Consider the following 24,593-nt stretch of genomic DNA (forward strand, 5'->3'; position numbering starts at 1 on the left):
GCCGACTATGGAGTGCCCCCTACTGCTCATACAGAAGGAATAAAGCTACGGCCACTTGTACCAGCTTTGACACTTGGTCACCTCTCATACGCTCTATACGAAGTTCATCGCATCCAGGTAGGAGTCTCACTCCGGCACAGATCTTCTTGAAATATGAGTAATATATCTATGGTCTTGCGGTAGCGTTGTCGCTTCCCGCTCACGGGGTCCCGGGTTCGATTCCCGGCGGGGTCAGGAATTTTTCCTGCCTCGTGATGACTGGGTGTTGTTGTGTTGCCCTCATCATCATCATTCATCACTATTACGGTCGGAGGAAGGCAATGGCATACCACCTCCACTAGGACGTTGCCAGATACAGCGGTACTGGTCTCCCGCATCGTCCCCTACGCTCCTCGGAGTATGGGACCTCATCAAATCATCATCTACACTCCTGGAAATGGAAAAAAGAACACATTGACACCGGTGTGTCAGACCCACCATACTTGCTCCGGACACTGCGAGAGGGCTGTACAAGCAATGATCACACGCACGGCACAGCGGACACACCAGGAACCGCGGTGTTGGCCGTCGAATGGCGCTAGCTGCGCAGCATTTGTGCACCGCCGCCGTCAGTGTCAGCAAGTTTGCCGTGGCATACGGAGCTCCATCGCAGTCTTTAACACTGGTAGCATGCCGCGACAGCGTGGACGTGAACCGTGCAGTTGACGGACTTTGAGCGAGGGCGTATAGTGGGCATGCGGGAGGCCGGGTGGACGTACCGCCGAATTGCTCAACACGTGGGGCGTGAGGTCTCCACAGTACATCGATGTTGTCGCCAGTGGTCGGCGGAAGGTGCACGTGCCCGTCGACCTGGGACCGGACCGCAGCGACGCACGGATGCACGCCAAGACCGTAGGATCCTACGCAGTGCCGTAGGGGACCGCACCGCCACTTCCCAGCAAATTAGGGACACTGTTGCTCCTGGGGTATCGGCGAGGACCATTCGCAACCGTCTCCATGAAGCTGGGCTACGGTCCCGCACACCGTTAGGCCGTCTTCCGCTCACGCCCCAACATCGTGCAGCCCGCCACCAGTGGTGTCGTGACAGGCGTGAATGGAGGGACGAATGGAGACGTGTCGTCTTCAGCGATGAGAGTCGCTTCTGCCTTGGTGCCAATGATGGTCGTATGCGTGTTTGGCGCCGTGCAGGTGAGCGCCACAATCAGGACTGCATACGACCGAGGCACACAGGGCCAACATCCGGCATCATGGTGTGGGGAGCGATCTCCTACACTGGCCGTACACCACTGGTGATCGTCGAGGGGACACTGAATAGTGCACGGTACATCCAAACCGTCATCGAACCCATCGTTCTACCATTCCTAGACCGGCAAGGGAACTTGCTGTTCCAACAGGACAATGCACGTCCGCATGTATCCCGTGCCACCCAACGTGCTCTAGAAGGTGTAAGTCAACTACCTTGGCCAGCAAGATCTCCGGATCTGTCCCCCATTGAGCATGTTTGGGACTGGATGAAGCGTCGTCTCACGCGATCTGCACGTCCAGCACGAACGCTGGTCCAACTGAGGCGCCAGGTGGAAATGGCATGGCAAGCCGTTCCACAGGACTACATCCAGCATCTGTACGATCGTCTCCATGGGAGAATAGCAGCCTGCATTGCTGCGAAAGGTGGGATATACACTGTACTAGTGCCGACATTGTGCATGCTCTGTTGCCTGTGTCTATGTGCCTGTGGTTCTGTCAGTGTGATCATGTGATGTATCTGACCCCAGGAATGTGTCAATAAAGTTTCCCCTTCCTGGGACAATGAATTCACGGTGTTCTTATTTCAATTTCCAGGAGTGTATACCTTCTGCTGCTGATGTCATGAAATTCTCAATCAACAAATAATTTCGAATCATATTTCATGGCCGCGCGGTTAGAGGCGCAATGTCACTGACTGCGCGTCCCCTCCCGTCGGAGGTTCGAGTCCTCCCTCGGGCATGGGTATCTCTGCTGTTCTTAACGCAAGTTAGTTTAAGTAGTGTGTAAGTCTAGGAACCGATGACCTCTTCAGTTTGGTCCCTTAGGAATTCACCCATGATAATAATGGTCTCGATTTCTTGTGGTATTGTTGTTCTCCCTGGTCGGTAATCAAGTAATTTTGCGAGTTTAAAGGGAGACATACGTAAGACAAGCATCTAAGGAAACGGGCAGTGACACATGGAGGTTTGAATCGGGCCAGGGAGTGTGCACGGATAGCCTAGATGGTTAAGGTGACTGCTCGCGATATGCGGGAAATCCGGGTTCGAGCTCTGGTGCAGCGCAAATTTTCATATGCTACAATTGGGTAATGCGTCATCTATTGAAACACTGCAAGTAGCTTCCCCCTAGTATCGATCTCCGCATATAATAAATATGTTGTGTTTTTGTAAAATCTCTATGGGTAATTCATAGCTTTGGAGATGATCTTTGACTTCCCACACTTCATCATCATCATCATCATCATCATCATCATCATCATCATCATCATCATCATGTTCCGACAGGTAAAGAGTGGAACTTAGGTGTTTAATTCTCTGTTAAAGAATAGTGGTGAACAAATATATTGAGTTTAAATTAAAAATCTGGAGCTGACAATTCAATATCATAATCGAGTGTGGAAGAAGTGGAACGGTGAAATTATGTCTAACTGCTTACTTTACATTTGGTGCCGCAGCAAGGATCTAAAAATTGTTTTAGTAAACTACGGCATTTAAATATGAGAAACACGGCCCAGGTACACGAACGTGACGCGTGAACTGTGATGGCGTCATTGGCCGGGGAGGTTCCTTACGGGGTAGGTCCGGTAGCCTTGGTGCAGATCGTATTACATTCGACGCCACATTGGGCGACCTGCGCGCCGGATGGGGATGAAATGATGATGAAGACAACACAACACCCAGTCCCTGAGCGGAGAAAAATCCCCGACCCAACCCGGAATCGAACCCGGCCCCGTAGGACTGAAATCCTTTACGCTGACCACTGAGCTATCGGGGCGGACGTGAACCTTGTTGCAATTGTGTAACGTCACGGTTGGTGCACGATGTGTTTAGAGTGCACGCCATCTACATTCGCGTGTGGCTGAAGATTGCGCAGGCAGCTGTTAGTAGTGGCGGGGAATGGGGGAGCCATCTGTTGCAATGTAACAGACTGTGCGTTAAGCCCGTTTACATGAGTGACTTTCTGGTCAAAATCGACTTCTGAAAGTGCGTGCACCTGTTGTGCCTCTGAGTAAATCAGCAGCCCACCACGAAAAGTGTGTCTATGAGATCAGTGATCTATAGATCGTGCCGAGTAGAGTGTTCTAAATTTCCGAGTATTCTGCATACTGCGTATGCGTAGAAACAAGTGACTCTGGCGACATCTGCTAAAATCGCTCCTATTATAGAAATCGGTTTTGTGCTTTCGTGTCTCCTGAACCTTTATTATGCTGTTTGCTTAGTTTTCTTAACATATTGAAAAGTTACGCAAGGTCCTGATATTTTTCCCTAATACTGCTCTTTTACAAGATAGACGAAATATTTGAAACCGAAGAGGTATTTACGTATCACAGGGAAAGAGCCCACACTATGCAGTAAAAAGAACGTAAATAGATAAAGTGCTTTAACGAAAGTTGTTTCAGTTGTGAAAATATCAGAGTTATTTGACAAAGAAAAATAATTTTGGTGTTATTTGTCGCTTGGCAAGAAAACATGCTATAAAGGATGGGGCGAAAAGACGCTTCTACTGCGTTCTGGGTATTGTTTCGTCTGTCTGCACTTTGCAGGTATATACTTTCTCCAGCATATAAATGTATACCGGTTTGTTCTTAAATCTTTGGATGACACTTTTCTTATTCTTTCAATTTTCACGACTAAAAATTTATCACACGACCTCTGACAGGAATTTCCACTATGAATTCTGCTCTGGACATTGATAAACTCTATTATCATTGCTTGGTCCAATATTTTGCTATTATATTCCTATTTTTGCGTAAAAGGATAGTCTCTCAGAACCTCACTTTCACCGTTAAGGTCCCAAAATTCTCAGCAGACAGTTCTCACAACACACGCAATTTTGGCGCTGACGTGTAAACGAAAATGACCACTTGAAGCAGAAAAGACTCACAGTCAGAACAGAAATAAAATGCAAGGGACGCTGCAGTAGAAGTCACTTCTCTGAAGTAGTCAATTGAGACAAGAAAGTCTATCGCGTAAAAGGGGCTTCATTCGACAGTCGTCTACGGACTGCCGACCAGAACTGTAGCAAACCGTATGTATTCGGTACTGAGTAACAAATACTTCGGCTGAATCGAAGTACCGAATCGTTATAAATGTATTTCGTTACTCGCATCTATCGATACGACCTCTGCAACTGAATCCAATACGAGGCATGCGTATATTGCAAAAGAGGCAACTGCGAATGCGGTACGAATCGTAAGAGCACGAAATGTATTACGTCAATCAGTTCGGCAGCCCGGAGGATCTCGTTTACCATTCGGCTCGGCCCGCTCGGTTGTGCTCGGCTATTTTCGGAAGATATAAGGATGCGCTCGCATCGGCGCAGTAGTTGCTACTTAGAGAATATGGTTTGTGCTGTACAAAGTTTGTTGTATAAATTTAGTTTCGTTACAAAATACTGTTTTTGAAATGGAGATATATTGTATTAATGTTTACTGTGAGGTGAGTAATTTATGTATATATTCTTGACGAATTTTAAATGCGTAGCTCTATGATTTAGATGGTTATTATTTGCTATATTTTAGATCTTACTTCTTGGTCCGTGTTTGCAAATTAACCCTCGACAACCTACAGGTCCGTCTTTAACGCAAACACGCGAATTTTGTTATTTTTTACCTGCAAATATTTCAGTTTAATGGTTATTTGTTTTTTTTTTATCTCGTCTAGTAGAAAAAAGTTGTACAAAGAAGTATATAAAAGTTGTCATCTCCAAATGTGATAAATTTTCATTCATGTTGATATTATTTTAATTGTTAACATCACAAAACACAGCACAACAGTTCCGCAGTTCGAATATGTCGTGCTGAAACTACGATCGGTAGTACTGCCGACAATGGTAAAAACGCGACAGTCTTCGCGAAATATTTCGATTGGGTCTGACATTCCATGAGCGAACTTCGGGCTGAGCCTCCAAGATACAATGCGAGAACAATACTTAGCATTCTGAACCCTTTTCCGGACCTATGTCCCTTGTGTCAATTAGGACGATTCCAGAACGAGATTTTCCCTCCGTAGCGCAGTGTGCGCTGGTATGAAACTTCCTGGCAGATTAAAACTGTGTGCCGGACCGAGACTCGAACTCAAGCGCTCTACGAACTGAGCTACCCAAGCTCGACTCACGATCCGTCCTCACAGCTTTACTTCCGCCAGTACCTTGTCTCCTACCTTCCAAACTTAACAGAAGTTCTCCTGCGACCCTTGCAGAACTAGCACTCCTGAAAGTATGGATACTCCGGAGACATGGCTTAGCCACAGCCTAGGGGATGTTTCCAAAATGAGGACGGGTTGTGAGTCGTGCTTGGGAAGCTCAGCTGGTAGAGCACTTACCTGCGAAAGGCAAAAGTCCCGAGTTCGAGCCTCGGTCCGGCACACAGTTTTAATCTGCTAGGAAGGATTGTTTAACGGTTCTGTATTGCTCTTTTCAGCGCAAGTTACAATGGAGTAGAAAAGAAGTAAACTATGGAACTTTTTTTTACCGAAGTTATCAGTGATCTTTGCCATACCTTATACTCCGTAAAAGGTGGTTTTATATCAAATTAAACAGATCTGATCATATGACAACATAGTTACAGTTTCACCAGATCTGCTAGAGCCCACCAGATCGCAAAAAGTCCGAGAATTTTCTTCTGAAATGCCAGTTCCGTCTTCATCAAGATCTAAAGTTCCTTCATTAAAACCTCAGCCTAAACAACAACCACACCTGCCACAGTCATCAAAAAACAATTAAGTGTTGATAGAGAAAAAACATTACTGAGTTAATTTGTAATATGGTAATTAACCGTTTTCTGTGACTGAAGATGCTGGCTTCAGAGCTTTGATTGGGTATTTTTAGAATGAGGAGTAAATCTCATCTATTTCAGCATCCACTTCCTTGCGCTTAAATAAATAAAAGAGGCCTTGTTTGCATTTTCTGTTGACAGTTCTTCAACTTCTGGTAGCTGCCCCGTTGGCGCAGTATCTGAGCGGTTTCCGTTTCGTACACAGTAGTAGCTGCTTTGCATTTGAGGTAGGTAGAGGAAGTGTGTTTACTTTCGTCATGTAAGTAATGACTTATTAAGTAATTGTTCTGTATGCTTTTTGAAAACAAATCAGTTTTTTAATTTTTTTCTCTTTTCCATTTTTTTCTCATTTGCTCAAGTTTTTCACTGTTTGATTTTAAATTAATTTCTTCCACCATTTGGCGCCCCTAAAATTTTGCTGCCCTAGGCGGCCATGTAGTGTTGTCTAATGGTAGAAACGGTCTTGGACAAAAGCCTCTAAAACTGAAAACGGACGTTGCCACTAGATGGAACAGTGCACTAGATATGATGGAAAGGGTCTCTTTGCTACAAGAACCACTTGAAGCAGCTCTTGGACTTCTCCTTGAAACTGAATGGCAAACTGTAACAGCAGTTGTTAAAACTTTAAAGCCTTGCAAACAGTTTATACAGGGTGAAAAGTATTTAAACCGACAAGCTCTGGGAGGTTGTAGGGGTCATCGAAACAAATATTTTTCCCTAATGTCATTTTTTCCTATGGGGATTAATTAAACCAGTGGAGGCCGTATTACGCTCTTCAGTTGTTAGAGGGCGTATTTCGCTCTTCAGTTGTTAGAGGGCGTATTTCGCTCTTCAGTTGTAGGCAACAGCTGTCCACCAGTGTAGTAGTGCATTGTCTCTGTTTACTAATGGAGCGATAGACCCGGAGTGAGTTCACTGATATGGTTGGTGCGTACTACGTAGCGCACCACAATGGACGAGCTGCACAGCGGGTTTATCAACAACAATATCCTAATCGCCGTATCCCGCATCATACGACCTTTGCTGCTGTGTACCAACATCTGCGTGAGTCATTTAGCAGATTACCTGGACAGGGACGCAGTCGCACTTTAAGAACACTGCAATTTGAGGAAGCTGTCTTGCAGCATGTGGAGTGGGATCCTTCAATCAGCACTCGTGCAATTACACGTAACATGGGGACGAATCGAACGAATGTGAGAAGAGTGCTTCGAGAGCAATTGTAACGTCCATTTCACTTACAGCGTGTCCACAACCTGGAACCAGTTGATTATCCACCCAGAGCACAGTTTTCGCAGTGGTACCTGGAACAGTGTGAAATGCATCCTACATTTCCATCCTCTGTGTTGTTTACCGACGAATCAACGTTCGGGCGTGATGGAGTCTTCAACATGCACAATTCGCATGTTTGGAGTGAGAATAACCCACATGCCACAGTTACTAGCGCTCATCAAGTGCTGTTCTTCGTTAATGTGTGGGTCGGTGTTGTTGGGGACCGTTTAATTGGGCCGTATCTGCTACCTAGGTCATTAAATGGCAGGCACTATTACAATTTTCTCGACAGAGCATTGCCAGAATTGATGGAAGACGTCCCGCTCCCTGCAAGACAACACATGTGGTTCCAAAATGATGGAGCCCCGGCACATTTCAGTCGTCGTGTGCGTCGATTCCAGGACCGACGGTTCCCAGAAACGTGGATTGGCAGAGGTGGTCCTGTGCTATGGCCTGCTCGATCCCCAAATATGTCCCCTCTGGACATTTTTGTGTTGGGAGAGATGCGTAACCTTGTTTACGCAACTTCTGTTGCATCAGAAGAGGATCTGGTTGCCCGGATAGTAGCAGCAGCAGGAACAATTCAGGATACTCCTGGGGTTTTTGCCAGTGTCAGACAGAACATGGTCCGGCGGTGTAACCTTTGTTTGTGTATCAATGGAGGCATTTTTGAAAATCTATAATTGAAATTGGGTTGTGTTAATGTGTTCTCTCTTGGTCATAAAAATGGAAAAATATTGGTTTAATTAATTTGCCGCCAGAGAAATCTTCCTCTATCGGTTTAAATACTCCTCATAGGAAAAAATGACATTAAGGAAAAATATTTGTTTTGATGTCCCCTACAACCTCCCAGAGTTTGTCGCTTTAAACACTTTTCACCCTGTAGAAGACATGTCCTAGCAAACGCAAGTGACTATTTCAAAGGTGCTAGCAGCCACCGATAGTATGGCGAGGATATTTGACAGTTTATATATTAAGTGCGGAAACAGCAAAGAACTTTCTGCTTAAGTTAATTACGGTATTTAATAACCGATTTAAAAACTATTCTAGACATCCAGTCCTTTCGAAAGCGGCCCTGTTAGATCCAAGATTTAAGAGGATTGCTTTTAAAGACGAATCTGCTTAAGAATACTCCAAAAGTTCGTTAAAAACTGAGTTAGGAAAAAAGCATTCATTCAAGGACACGACTTGAATAGAGTCGCCCATTCGTTTTTACGAAGATGACTCAATTTGGAAAGAATTTAATGCGAAGGCAACGCCAAGCTCTGCGACATCACCTGGCACCAGTATAATTTCAAAGAGGCAATACATGGAAGAAAAGCTATTTGGTAGGCGCGAGTGTTCTTTAAAATGGTGGCAGGCGCGAACCCTCCTCTACTATCCTGAGCTGTTTTGGATAACGCAACAGAAGAACAAAGATACCAAGAGCAGGCTTTGCCAGCACGGAGAGCGACTGTTAAAATTAAGTTTTCGAAAACGGCCCCAAGTGGCACTTAGTATTTTTTTTTATAGACCGCTCTTCAAATGAACAAGAACATCATCGGAATGTGCAGTTTAAAGTTTGCTGACAGCAGTAAAATTGCCTTTAAAGTTCGCTGACAACTCTACATCTGTATCTGGCCGAACTTTAGTGCTTAACCTTACGTTTAAGGTACAGCTTCACGTCTGCCAGTACCTCGTCTCCTACTTGCTGTGAGGATGGGGCGTGAGTCGTACTTGGGTGGCTCAGTTGGTAGAGCATTTGCCCGCGTAAGGCAAAGGTCCCGAGTTCGAGTCTCGGTCCGGCACACAGTTTTAATCTACTAGGAAGTTTCATATCAGCGCACACTCCGGTGCAGAGTGAAAATCTCATTCTGGAAATATCCCGCAGGCTGTGGCTAAGCCATGTCTCCGCAGTATCCTTTCTTTCAGGAGTGCTAGTTCTGCAAGGTTCGCAGGAGAGCTTCTGTGAAGTTTGGAAAGTAGGAGACGAGGTACTGGCAGAAGTAAAGCTGTGAGGATGGGGCGTGAGTCGTACTTGGGTGGCTCAGTTGGTAGAGCACTTGCCCGCGTAAGGCAAAGGTCCCGAGTTCGAGTCTCGGTCCGGCACACAGTTTTAATCTACCAGGAAGTTTCGTATCAGCGCACACTCCGCTGCAGAGTAAAAATCTCATTCAGGTTTAGTTATGTTCAGGTCAGCTACCAGCCCCACCATATGTCTTCCCGACAGCCTGCAGACAACTCTATCACCTGTGAACATCCTACATATAAAAGAAATACAACGCAGGCAGCTCTCTAGTGCATGGTGGAGGACAAATCACACCAGTATTATTGATTACCTTCCGTTCCAATCTCACATACAGATTGAATAAAAATAGGGATTGTCTGTATACTTCCATACGTATCCTAATCCATCCTTATGCTTCTGGGAGAAATAGGTGATCTTTCCCCAAGATTTTTTTTCTGTTACATATTCCAATGGAGTATGCCAACCTATACGATCCTAGCAGCATCCACATGATGATTTTGCTTCACGGATCAGCCATATAACATGAACTAATATGGGCTCACGTTCTTGGTGGTCAGTGACAATGAAGTATTGAGCTGTCATAATGGCGTTACTGTTCAACAATACATATCATTTAACGACAAATGGTCCTATGTGTGTTAGTGTTGGAATAGCAGCTGACTGTGACCTTAAAGCTGTAGTGGAAGTTGAAGTAGTATGGTAAGGTACAAAGGCGAGACTCGTTCAAATAGACTGGGAGAAGCCATGTGGCAAACAGACATATATATCATGGGATAGTTGACAGCTAATAACGACACAATCTGTCTCTTTGTTCCCATGTCCGATAGCAGCAGTGTTGGTGCATCATTACTCATTATGCTAGGTGTTGCTGTGACAAAATTAACAGCTCAAGAGTCATCACAGAGTGTATTCCTAAAGCATTAAATTATAATGCATGTATGTGCCCTGCGGGAAGGGATAAGTGCTGCAGTGGAGTGAGAGCAGACCTCTGGTATTACCTTGTTATGATAATGGGAGCATTGCAACGGAGATGTGCTTTTTGTGATTTCGGTCACTCAATCTTTCTAAGCACAATGAAATTTCAATGCCAGATGGTATATCTACTCCAACAGGTTTTGGATGCAACAAATGTAAATTCAAAGCATACAAAAAGAATTATTTCCGAAATACTCTCACATAATCTCCAAATATAAGACAATGCTATTTAAGTACAGTGATGCTGTGTGTGATACTCCCTCCCACCATTAACAGTTCCTCCATTACATCTGCAATCTTCCACACCACATACATCCCATATTACTTTTTTAAATGTGTGTATGTTTAGCTAGAACTTAGACAGAATCAAACTCAGTCCATCTCCATAGTTATAAACTGGACCTTAAAAACCAGGATCTTTTTAGTGGAGGAAGATGTGAACGTTTCTCCCAAAAGTTATGTAGTTGCATGTACCCATTCTGATAAAAACAATCTAGCGTTTTATCCAAATGCATAAGTTAGTAGTCATCTATAGAAGGCCATTGCAATAGTATAGGCTGATGATCCATTTCAACATCAATCAGTTGTGCTTTAGATAGACTTTTTATATTTCCACTGCATCCATATCAATTTCTCCTAATATACACCATGCTCCTGACTAAAGAAAATGGTACAATGGCTCTAGAGACTTCACCCTATTAAAGTACTGATATATGACATCTTCCTTCCATCTAACATATACTACATACATTAAGAAACCAAGCACACCCTCAACTGCCATTTCAGATTACATGTGCTATGTAATATAATATACTAAAGTAATATAATGCATGGCCATAAGCAGCACTTAGATTTTCTTTTTCTCCCTGCATTATACCCCAATACAGAATCTAGGCGCTACTAACTTAGTGGGGTGTACATGTCGCAAAGCACTTGTTACCAGGTAATTTGGAATTGTGTAGGAACGATCTTAACAACAGTTCTCTACTGGGGGACGAAATGGTGTTTTTTAACCCCATGGAGGACTGCATACGTTGACAGAACAGTGGTATTGTATGTCGGTTCTACGCTTTCACGATTCTTCAACACAGGTCACAGTGTAATCATAGCTGTAATATTAATAACAGACCTAAGTGTGATTGATGTAGACAGAAATAAGAGAAGAATGGTTTTCATTAACTACTGAGGTCTCACTCAGGCAGATGGCCAGCAGTGATGGGCTGTCTGTTCTCATGGGCCATGCAGAGCACCCACCGCTGTAGGCGGGTGCTTTTGGTCCCAGTAACGGCTCTGTCAGCAGCTTGCGCAAAGCTGTAATGCCCCAGGCGGCTTGTGCTAGTGGCGGTCTGTTTCCTTGTTGACTGGCAGCTTACGGACACCCTGTGGAACGCCGGCACATTGACCATCTGAAATAGGGAAAAGCAACGCATCTAAATCGTTACAAAGTACTTCCTGTCCTCTCACAAAGGCCGCCAAGCATATTTCCCAGACCGAAACTGGCGTTCTCTAGCCTGTAGAAACCTGTAGTGGGTGGTTCAGAGACATTTCTGTGCTTATTCAGCGTCCTATTCTTCTCAGAAGGATGAATCGCACAACTGTCACGTACCTGATGGATGCTTATGTGTAAACATAATTTGTCCTACATTTCGAAATCATGTCGCCACAGATCCTCAGTTTTCTTTTTCCATTCTTCTGTATATTCATCTTGCCAGCAGTTTCGCTGCATAAAATGTTAACCCGGTTGTGCTATAGTTTTCACATCTGTCTTCCCTTGTTATCTTTTGAATTGTGTGGTTGATATTTTTTCTGAAAGTCTGATGGTATGTCACCAGTCTCACAGATTCTACACACCAACTTGGACAGTCGATCGGTCGTTTTTCCCGTAGTGGTTTTAGAAATTCCAAAGAAATGTTATCTTCCCCTTCTTCATTTTTATCTCAAGTCTTCCATAGAGCGTTTAAATTCTGACTCTGATGCTGGATTGTCTTATCGACACCTGTTTCTTCTTTTATCGTGTCACCAGACAAGTTCTCCCCTCATAGAAGCTTTTACTGTGCTTTTTCCACCTGTTTCCTCTTTGCCAATGCACTTTTAATGTTATCAATCTTACTTTTTAATTTCACTTAAAGATTTTTGACTTTTCTATGAGCTGAGTCAGTCCTTCCACTGATCATTTCGTTTTAAATTTCTTCACATTTAATCCCTGCAGTCTTATCACATTGCTGCACTGCACTTCCAATTTATATCGTCCATAAGGTACTTATATAGCTGTATTACTGTCTTTCTGTAATCATTTTTATACTTCTTCGATCAGTTCGTGGATCATTCGAGGTATAGCCGCTAATTTTCTCACTGCAGTCACTTTGGGATACATGGTGTGGAAGGGAGTAATACGTCTCCTCACAACAATTAGAAGAAACAATGAAGAGATCGCCTATCAGCTTCCCTCTCGTCAGAGTGTCACTTAGCCCCGTATTCACATGAACCTTCCAGTCTTCGATGTATAGCGATACATACCCCTAGCTAAGTTATAGGCCCCTGTCATTTCTCTCGAAATCGCATCACATTGTGATAACACTGTTCCGTCAGTTAGAAGCTGCCGAGACATCTACTCATCACTGGCTATGTAGAAGGCTCTCACAACAAGAAAAAATAGCACACTAACGTTCAGGGAGAAATTCCCCACCATGCAAGTTTCTGCATCCAGATATTTTTTTAGGATTGGTACTACTTCTAGTGATTTGTACTTAATGACATAACAGAACAGTAGCAGGTCTCTTCAGCTATTTTATATTCAATAGTAACGTTTATCTACATTCAGCTCCATTGTCCACCAGTCCTCAATCCTCTAGAATTCGCTCGAGCTTACTGGTGTCGCAACCCTGCTACAGGCTGGGTGCAAAAAACTTGTTGCCAGACGGTATGGAACTGTGTAGCAACGATAACAATACTCTAAAAAATCAATAGTGCCATATCTCAATGTGAAACTTTAAACTTTCAGCACAGAGCAGGATCATATAGAGGAACTCTGGCTCAAGCCTGAAAGAATAAGTGATAATGCATTGGATTGATATATAATCAGCAGAAAAGTTCATGATAGGAGAAAACCTCCATGGCATACTGTCATTGTAAAAAAACTTCTACAGAAACAGAGATTACTGCATAATAGATTGTAAAACAAAGCATAGGCTGTAGATAGAGAGATACTGAATAAAACACGTCTGGCCGTCAAGAGAGCAATGCATGATGCCTTCAGTGACTACCAGAGGCGCCGACTTATAAAAAATATTGGTGGCCGGGGTAGGGGGGGGGGAATTTTTCTAAATTTCAGAAAAAAATTGTGAGTTTTAAAGTTTTTTAAGCATTTTAGAGTCATATGATCAACATTAGAACCTCGAAAACTGGACTCTCGATAACTCGACTCTCCAGGAAACTCGACAAGTCTGACACATTTTTTGGCTTTGAAAAAAGAAGCAAAACATAAACACGTAAGGTATTGTCGTAAAAAGCTAATTTAATTTACAGTAATAATCATGCTTATAGACTATTACAGAGCAGTGAATATATAGCTCTGAAAAGACTGAAATTATATTTAAATAAATCCTAAACTATCATTAAAAGAATAAAACGTAAAATATTGCTGTCACACAGTAATTGCACCTTCATTAATAAGAGAAATAGCTAATTTAAGCTTACTTTAAATAAGGCTCAGGGTTCATTAAATAAAAACAGTATCTCAAATTAATGCTTTAATACAGTTAATTAAGTTACTACAGTATGCCTAATACTTTCAGTCAGAAAGTATGTAAATACGAAATAGCTGGTTTCAATCGGGTCTTACACCATAAAAATATTTAAGTATTTGAAAATAATTATCACAGTACTATAGTGATATAGTAATACAGTACTAACCTAGTACTTATATTTCGAAACTGAAAATTTGACATTATGTATGTAATTAATTCTCTATTTTATAAAGATTTTTAATACTGCTCTAAATGCCATTATTAGGTCTAGAGTGTCTTTGGAAAGGCGCAAATGTCGACTGTCTGACTGGATTACTGAGTATGAGGTCGTTGATGACTGGTCGGATATCCAGTTCATCCAGAACATCTAGATGGACATGAAGAACAGCTAAGTTGTTCAATCGCTTCTGTCCCATTGTTGATCGGAGATACGATTTCAGACCTCTAAGGGCGTTAAATGACCGTTCTGCTGTTGCTGTCGTGACTGGAACTCTTGGAGAAGCTTAATGCACTTCACTACATCACATAACATTTCTCCAACTGCAGGCTCTTGTGTAATGTACTTTCTTACATCATACATGTTTTTTAAGACCAGTTGTTTTTTATTAGTGATATCAGCTAACATATTCAAGTGTAAGCGCAGTCTCTCAATGTCTAGGTCATTTTTTAAAAACTCAGTTGATTTCTCCAAGTTTGTTTCACCTCTGTTTACTAACTCTTGTTAAACTGCAATGACCTATCTGAGTCCAGTTGAAGCAAACCGCTTAGTAATGCAAGATAGCACCGTTTCACAAACTTCAATGTAAATAGCTTTGTAATATTCCTTGGGATTTTGAAAGTGTACGGTGAGCTGGCTTCGATGTTTTCATACTTCTTTGGTATACTTCGATTCCGAGGAATCGAAAGATCATCAACTTCTGAAGGGTTTTCTTTTAAACACAATTCCCAAAAGTGTTCAAAACTATCACACCTTCCATTCAGTATACAAATAAAGCCCGCACATATTTTTTTCCAGATCAGCAACACTTAGATGAGGGCATTGATTTTTTTCATTGACATCCTCTACTGGGTTCATTGCATGGCAATAAAGACGTAAAAAGAAGTAAGTCTTGAATTGCAACAATGACTCCAGATAGCCTGCACATTTGTAACCTGCCTCTGTTTTGTCCTCTGCAGAAAATGTTTTAAAAACCTCTAGAAGTTCTTCAAAGTTTTTCAATATTCCCAAGATACTAGAAGCTTGCATAGTTCATTGAGACAGGCAAAGGGGTCGTAGACCAGCTTCGTTGTTGGCACTCTCACAGCGTATGCTTCTGAAAAGTCCCATCCGTTTGTTGGATTTCCTCACGGTGTTTATTAAGTCTTTGACTAAAGCCATAATATCCCTCATAGACGTAAGATGGCGGAGACTGTCTACAACTGCCAATTCTAAGCTGTGAGCACTGCAGTGCACATAATGTGCTTTTGGTTGTATATCCAAAACTAACTTTTTTAGTCCTTTGAACTTACCTCTCATATTCGAGGCACCATCATAGCACTGTCCTCTTAAGTTATCCTTTGACAAATCAAGCCGAACAAAAACGTCTTTTAAAATACTAAACAGAGTTTGTGATTCCATGTTGGGGGTCTCGTATAAGCCAATAAAGTCTTCGTTGATGATTAAGGAATCATCAACAGAAAGAAAACAAAATGACACTTGTTCGTGAATTGAAGAATCACTTGTTTCATCAACCATAATAGAAAAATGTTCGCTCTTCTTGATTGAAGCCAATACCTTTCTGAACACAGACTTTCATAGTAGACCGATGATCTCGTTTTGAATATCGTGGGACGTCCACTTATATCCCGAACGCCTTAACCAATCTTTAAACTCAGGTATGTCATTCTTTAGGAGTTCCAACAACTGAAAAAAATTTGAGTTTACATCTTCGTGCTCTCTAATTGCTAGTCCTTGTTGGCACAGTAGTAAAAATTGTCTCAAGAGCTAAATAGCCTTTCTTCATATCACTATCTAACTGTTCCTTCAATCGGGAGCCTACATTTCAGTTAGTGATAGAATTTAGTTTCAGAACACCTTATTTATGTGTAAACGTATTTTCATGAAGACGGAATTTTTCCAAAGCCTTTCTCCAGTTAGAATGCCCTATAGAAGTAAATGCATCTTCTTTTTTTTAAGTAAATTGTAGTAGATTTTTAGCATCTGCCTCTTTGCAGGTTTTGCAAAAAACTTTTTTGGTAGATGCTTCATATCCTAGCCATGTGTATTTGACCAACCAAGATTTCTGAAGTGATCTTCCGTTACCGGATTGTCCAGGTTTCAGCTGTGAACGCTTCTCGCCTGAAGACGACGGAGCAATTTGCGACACAATAATTGTTGCAGGTTGACTTGCGGTATCATCAACTTCCAAGCGCGCCTTTTTGGTAACAAATTTATTCATTGCAAACTTAATTCACGATACATTAAGAGACTAAAGTAAACGAATAAAATATAGTCATATAAAATAGTCCACTAGACACTGAAGCCAGAACACTAAACATGTCTGCAGCATGCACTGAACGAAACCATCTACACTGAATGACTGCGACAGCAGGGTGGGCGTTATACAGCCTGGGTATCGTAATGTCTCGAAGCGTCAAGGCGACGCAAGGCGTAGGGTTCCAGGCGCTTCTGCTCCAGTCCTTTTGATGTCTCCTCTGCCGCAGCGCTGGCACGCCGGCGCCAGACTTTACCCGAAGGTTCGCGCCCCAGGACAGATTCTAAGTGTACCCTCAGCACGGTAACACTATCGTGATTCACACCTCTCGTTTTCAGATAACCTGCTTACTACCGTAATAATTGTTTGTTTCAACTACACTCCTGGAAATGGAAAAAAGAACACATTGACACCGGTGTGTCAGACCCACCATACTTGCACCGGACACTGCGAGAGGGCTGTACAAGCAATGATCACACGCACGGCACAGCGGACACACCAGGAACCGCGGTGTTGACCGTCGAATGGCGCTAGCTGCGCAGCATTTGTGCACCGCCGACGTCAGTGTCAGCCAGTTTGCCGTGGCATACGGAGCTCCATCGCAGTCTTTAACACTGGTAGCATGCCGCGACAGCGTGGATGTGAACCGTATGTGCAGTTGACGGACTTTGAGCGAGGGCGTATAGTGGGCATGCGGGAGGCCGGGTGGACGTACCGCCGAATTGCTCAACACGTGGGGCGTGAGGTCTCCACAGTACATCGATGTTGTCGCCAGTGGTCGGCGGAAGGTGCACGTGCCCGTCGACCTGGGACCAGACCGCAGCGACGCACGGATGCACGCCAAGACCGTAGGATCCTACGCAGTGCCGTAGGGGACCGCACCGCCACTTCCCAGCAAATTAGGGACACTGTTGCTCCTTGGGTATCGGCGAGGACCATTCGCAACCGTCTCCATGAAGCTGGGCTACGGTCCCGCACACCGTTAGGCCGTCTTCCGCTCACGCCCCAACATCGTGCAGCCCGCCTCCAGTGGTGTCGCGACAGGCGTGAATGGAGGGACGAATGGAGACGTGTCGTCTTCAGCGATGAGAGTCACTTCTGCCTTGGTGCCAATGATGGTCGCATGCGTGTTTGGCGCCGTGCAGGTGAGCGCCACAATCAGGACTGCATACGACCGAGGCACACAGGGCCAACACCCGGCATCATGGTGTGGGGAGCGATCTCCTACACTGGCCGTACACCACTGGTGATCGTCGAGGGGACACTGAATAGTGCACGGTACATCCAAACCGTCATCGAACCCATCGTTCTACCATTCCTAGACCGGCAAGGGAACTTGCTGTTCCAACAGGACAATGCACGTCCGCATGTATCCCGTGCCACCCAACGTGCTCTAGAAGGTGTAAGTCAACTACCCTGGCCAGCAAGATCTCCGGATCTGTTCCCCATTGAGCATGTTTGGGACTGGATGAAGCGTCGTCTCACGCGGTCTGCACGTCCAGCACGAACGCTGGTCCAACTGAGGCGCCAGGTGGAAATGGCATGGCAAGCCGTTCCACAGGACTACATCCAGCATCTGTACGATCGTCTCCATGGGAGAATAGCAGCCTGCATTGCTGCGAAAGGTGGATATACACTGTACTAGTGCCGACATTGTGCATGCTCTGTTGCCTGTGTCTATGTGCCTGTGGTTCTGTCAGTGTGATCATGTGATGTATCTGACCCCAGGAATGTGTCAATAAAGTTTCCCCTTCCTGGGACAATGAATTCACGGTGTTCTTATTTCAATTTCCAGGAGTGTAATTACTGAATGTATTTTAAAAGGTAACTAACGTCAAACAAGGAAAATAGTCGTAAAAAATTATAACATCATTTTGTGATTTTTACAAAGCATAATATAACGAATTTTTGAGGGAGCTCGGGCCCCCTCAGACCCCATGGAGTCGGCGCCTGTCTGACTACCGTAGCAGACTACCGTCAAATGATATTTCACTGCACCCAAAGAAATGCTGGTTGTATGTAAAGGTTGCTACTGGCACCAGAGTTATTGTTCAGTCCCAAACAAATGAGACAAGAACTGAAACTGAGGGTAGCAAAGCTAAAGATGAAATGCTTAACTCCGTTTTTAAATGTTCCTTCACAAAGAAAAACCCAGGAAAATTGCCTCAATTTAATCCTTGTACCACTGGAAAGATAAACAAAATAAGTATTAGTGTCAGTGGTGTTGAAAAACAGCTGATGTCGTTCAAACTAAACAAAGCTTCAGGCTCTGATGTAATCCCTGTCAGATTCTACATTGAACTTGGGCCTAAGTTAGCCCCTCTTTTAATTATAATCTGTCACGGTTTCATCGAACAAAAAACTGTTCCCAGTTCTTGGAAAAAGGAACAGGTCACGCCTGTCTACAAGAAGGTTAGCAGAAGTGGTCCACAAAACTACCGTCCAATATCCTTGACATTGATTTGTTGTGGAATTTTATAACATATTCTGAGCTCAAACATAATGATGTATCTTGAACAGAATGACCTCCTCAATGCCAACCAGCGTGGATTTCGAAAACATCGATCATGTGAAATTGAACTTGCACTTTTCTCACATGACATACCGAAAGCTTTGAACCAATGAAATCAGGTAGATGCAGTATTTCTTGATTCACGTAAAATATTGACTCAGTAACACAGCTATGCTTATTGTCAAAGGCAATGGGGCATCAAGCAAAATTTGTGACTGGATTGAGAAGTTTTTGGTAGGGAGGACACAGCTTGTTACCCTGGGTGGAGAATCATTGTAAGATGTAGAAGTAGCTTCGGGTGCGCCCCAGGGAAGTGTGTTGGGTTCCTTACTGTTCATGCTGTATATCAGTGACCTTGCAGACAATACTAATGGTAAAATCAGGCTTTTTGCTGATGATGCAGTTACCTATAATGAAGTACTATCTGAAAGGAGCTGTGTAAATATTCAGTCATAGCTTTATAAAATTTCAAGGTGGTGCACAGATTTGGAACTTGCTCTAAACGTTCAGTAATGTAAAATTTTGCACTTCAAAAAATGAAAAAAAAAACGTAGTATCCTATACAACCGGTTCTGGAATATTACTCAAGTATGTGGAATATTGAACGTATATAGAGATGGGCAATATGCATGGTCACAGGTTTGTTTGATCCATGAGAGAATGTCACAGAGATACTGAAAGTACTGAACTGGAAGACTCTTGAAGATAGGCATAAACTATCCCGAGAAAGTCTATCAACAAAGTTTCAAGGACCGTCTTTAAATGATGACTCTATTAATATACAACAACCTCTTATATATCACTCACAGAGGGACTGTGAGGATAAGACTAGAATAATTCTGCATGCACAGAGGCATTCAAACAATTATCCTTACTTTGTTCCAAACATGAATGGGATAAAAAGAAACCCTAATAACTGGTACAATGGTATATACCCTCTGCATGCACCTCACGGTGGTTTGCAGAGTGTAAATATAGAAAGGCATATGGTCTGTAAATATCAGACATACACGGGCCTCGATCGGTGGACGAAAATATTTAATGGCCTGATACACTGCCAATAGCTCATGGTCGCAAGTGGTTGAAATGGCTCTGAGCACTATGGGACTAAACATCTATGGTCATCAGTCCCCTAGAACTTAGAACTACTTAAACCTAACTAACCCAAGGACAGCACACAACACCCAGTCATCACGAGGCAGAGAAAATCCCTGACCCCGTCGGGAATCGAACCCGGGAACCCGGGGGTCGTAAGTGTTCCACTTCCTCTGCGATGCGACAGCTTATGTGAAAAAAAACACTAGTGGCTGCCACACACCTACCACCCATGCACCCACTGCTGTAGAGCTGTTCTGACAGCTATGTGACTCTTGTCAATAACCGAGGCTAAAGCTGCATCAGGTTAAGGGTGAGCGAGTAGCGTTGCATTATTCATACTTCGCTTAATACTGTTGAATGTGGTACATATTGCTTCTGTCCACTGCACTGGGGAACTGCCTCTCACGTTTGGTCCTTCAAATTCTGCAGTTAATGGTTCCTGTATTTCAGAAGTGAGTGGCAAATGTCAGCAATAAAAGTTGAGCATACCTAAAAATCTTCTCAATTCACTGATTTTGGTGGGCTTAGCTGTCTGTGTAAATGCCTCTACTTTCTCTGTCAGGAGTAAAGAACCATCTGATGAGATTTTATGTCTCAAGAAGGTAATTCAGTCTGCCAAAAGCCGGCCGCGGTGGTCTAGCGGTTCTAGGCGCTCAGTCAGGAACCGCGCGACTGCTACGGTCGCAGGTTCGGATCCTGCCTCGGGCATGGATGTGTGTGATGTCCTTAGGTTAGTTAGGTTTAAGTAGTTCTAAGTTCTAGGGGACTTGTGACCACAGATGTTGAGTCCCATAGTGCTCAGAGCCATTTGAAGCCAGTCTGCCGAAAAAGGCATTTCACTGAATTTAGAACAACACTTAATGTACTTGGTGGGTAAATATCTCCTGCAGGTATTGGTAATGCTACTCTTTGCCAGCTGAGAACACGAACATGTCATCCAAGTACGCAATCAGGATGGAAGCATAGGATAGAACTGACAAACCTTTCCCAAGTCTGCACAGCATTCCTCAGAGTGTAAGTCGTAAACATACTTCCAAAAAGTCTAAAAGGCATTATGATTGTTGTGTTCGGAGTACCATCCTTGGCCACTGGTATTTGCGTGTAAACCTTCACACAATCCAAGAAACTGAAAATGATCGCACTGCGCACTGTGCAGAAAGGAGTTGTAGTAACGGGACTGGGTACCAATCATGCACTGTTGTTGCATTGAGGGCGCGGTAATACCCACAAGGGCGCCCACTCCATTCTTTTTGGGCACAAGATGCAAGGCAGAGAACAGTGGGCCACTTGACGGTCTAATGATGCCTTCTCACAACATAGTGTTGACGTCTGCATTGGCTGTAGTAACGCAAACAGACATCAGACGTCTTGGTCTGTCCGAGACGGTGGTCCATCATTTGTCTTAATATGACGCACAGAATTATGCAGAATCTGTTTTGGAGCACCTGGTGGCCTGGTCAGGTATGAGAAGTTTTTCAGCAGAGCAGCGCACTCACCTTCAAGCAACTGTATTAGCTTCGTGCTGTGACAGATGGTACTGTTGTGGAACCCAGCAGCAGCTATCCCAGTGACACCATCGACCAGTGGAACATTGGCCATGTCCGGGAGAAGTATATTGTAGGCCAAAAGATCCACACTGATTACCACTTCTGTGATGTCAGAACACAGTAAAATTTCAGCTGAATGGATGACGTAATCCCAGATTCAACTCCATGTTCTCCATTCCGTATGTGGCTCTGACTGAATTGTTAGTGGGCATTAAACAGAAAACAGCGAGTGACCTGCAGCGGTGCTTGAAAACTGTGGTAGTGTGCTTGAATCGGAGACAGTATCGATGAGGAATTTCAGACCGGAACCATGGTTGGTGATGAACAGGCGCTTGGACGACAATGAGTGGTCGACTGCACCTAGGACCAACTGCCGCCGGCATTTTTCTAGCTACAGTGTGTAAACTTTTAGATGGCAGACCTCTCCCTAGTCCTGAACCGGTAGAAGTTGGTAAACGTCGGGAGGCTTCGGTAGGCACGCAGTTTCGACTGCTGCCAACATTACGTAGCTGACTGTGTTGTACAAGGTAGCCATTGTCGTCTGCATCGTTACTGTTTTGCGCTGTACTGTTCTGCGTGTTTTTATTGTGCAGGTGTGCTAAACATTATCGAAATGAGTGAAGAGCCAGTTGCTGGCCCATCTCGGGAGTCGCCAACAACCCCTACCGGTAGGCCTACAGTTAGAAGGAAACCAGTATTACGTAGCGATGCTCGCAAAATTATATTGTGTGTGATTGAATGCTGCGAAAGGGAAAGGGAGCAGAAAAAATTGCTTCATCCCATTTACACATCTTCAGTGAGAGCTGCTACATACACAGGACAAAGCATGCGTAGCACTGGGAAGATTCAAACAGTTTTCCAAGAATCATCCTGGCGTATCACCACAAACGCCTGGCAAGAAAAGGTGAGTTTCCATTTCAGATATTTTGTTCGCGATCACTTTGAAGGAGCCCCATATTTCGTCCGAATTACCTTATATTTCATTTTCCTTGCAACCGCATTGCTTTGTATGGAAACACCACTGGTTACTGTATTATTTCGGAACACATTCATATTACAGTACATTTCCAAATGGTTTGTGAGCGCATAGTAGACAAACATACATGCATTCATTTATATATATATATATATATATATATATATATATATATATATATATATATATATATTCAAATTCTGAAGGTGGCAGGGGTAAAATACAGGGAGCGAAAGGCTATTTACAATTTGTGCAGAAACCAGATGGCAGTTATAAGAGTCGAGGGGCATGAAAGGGAAGCAGTGGTTGGGAAAGGAGTGAGACAGGGTTGTAGCCTTTCCCCGATGTTATTCAATCTGTATATTGAGCAAGCAGTAAAGGAAACAAAAGAAAAATTCGGAGTAGGTATTAAAATTCATGGAGAAGAAGTAAAAACTTTGAGGTTCGCCGATGACATTGTAATTCTGTCAGAGACAGCAAAGGACTTGGAAGAGCAGTTGAACGGAATGGACAGTGTCTGGAAAGGAGGATATAAGATGAACATCAACAAAAGCAAAACGAGGATAATGGTTCAAATGGCTCTGAGCACTATGGGACTTAACATCTGAGGTCATCAGTCCCCTAGAACTTAGAACTACTTAAACCTAACTAACCTAAGGACATCACTAACATCCATGCCCGAGGCAGGATTCGAACCTGCGACCGTAGCAGTCGCGCGGTTCCGGACTGAAGCGCCTAGAACCGCTCGGCCACCGCGGCCGGGCCGAGGATAATGGAATGTAGTTAAATTAAGTCGGGTGATGCTGAGGGAATTAGATTAGGAAATGAGACACTTAAAGTAGTAAAGGAGTTTTGCTATTTAGGGAGTAAAATAACTGATGATGGTCGAAGTAGAGAGGATATAAAATGTAGACTGGCAATGGCAAGGAAAGCGTTTTTCAAGAAGAGAAATTTGTTAACATCGAGTATAGATTTAAGTGTCAGGAAGTCGTTTCTGAAAGTATTTGTATGGAGTGTAGCCATGTATGGAAGTGAAACATGGATGATAACTAGTTTGGACAAGAAGAGAATAGAAGCTTTCGAAATGTGGTGCTACAGAAGAATGCTGAAGATAAGGTGGGTAGATCACGTAACTAATGAGGGGGTATTGAATAGGATTGGGGAGAAGAGGAGTTTGTGGCACAACTTGACTAGTAGAAGGGATCGGTTGGTAGGACATGTTTTGAGGCATCAAGGGATCACAAATTTAGCATTGGAGGGCACCGTGGAGGGTAAAAATCGTAGAGGGAGACCAAGAGATGAATACACTAAGCAGATTCAGAAGGATGTAGGTTGCAGTAGGTACTGGGAGATGAAGAAGCTTGCACAGGATAGAGTAGCATGGAGAGCTGCATCAAACCAGTCTCAGGACTGAAGACCACAACATCAGATTTTAATGTACATGACGATTTCAGTTTCGTTCACGAACAACATTTAAAGAGAGTTTTACTTCCAAGCCTTTCGTCTGCTTTCGTGTAAGCATGACGCGCAATTTGTAGTGTCAGCACTGCAACTGGTAGGCGTGCCTTGTCCCCCCCCCCCCCCCCCCCCCCCCACAACGGCTCCTCTCCCCTCGCCAGCCAACGCTTGCTTCCTCTTCTCCCCGCACTTCCCTCACAACTCTGCCGTCTTACAGTTAACACACTGACATGATGCTGTACATTTCTTTGCTTGGTCACCATATCATCGATGTTACCACAAGCCGACTTGGTGTTGCTGTTCGAATGAGTCCTGGAAGATATAGAATACCGTCGCCCACCGTCTACTACGCCACCTTGAGGTAACAATATGCTGACCTGTGCGCACAGTTACTCCACTGTCGTTGCTAGTACATCATATTCCGCGTGTGCTACGGAGGCCTCTGACAATGTATTGTTGCACCATGCTGCACTGACCTGCGTTGGGACGATAGCTTCTTGCATTCGGTCAG

At 43.8% G+C, this 24,593-nt stretch overlaps 1 protein-coding gene across 1 annotated transcript in view; it reads left to right on the forward strand.

Moving 5' to 3' along the window:
• The window catches only part of LOC126412250 (protein PTOV1 homolog), a 350,177-nt gene that overhangs the window by 46,228 nt on the left and 279,356 nt on the right, over window positions 1-24,593 (forward strand). The window contains exon 2 of the mRNA XM_050081748.1: window positions 6,161-6,246. The gene's annotated coding sequence lies outside the window, so the exon portion shown is untranslated. The remainder of the gene's footprint in view (window positions 1-6,160; window positions 6,247-24,593) is intronic.

This window comes from Schistocerca serialis, chromosome 7, assembly GCF_023864345.2.
Source record: "Schistocerca serialis cubense isolate TAMUIC-IGC-003099 chromosome 7, iqSchSeri2.2, whole genome shotgun sequence".
NCBI lineage: Eukaryota > Metazoa > Arthropoda > Insecta > Orthoptera > Acrididae > Schistocerca > Schistocerca serialis.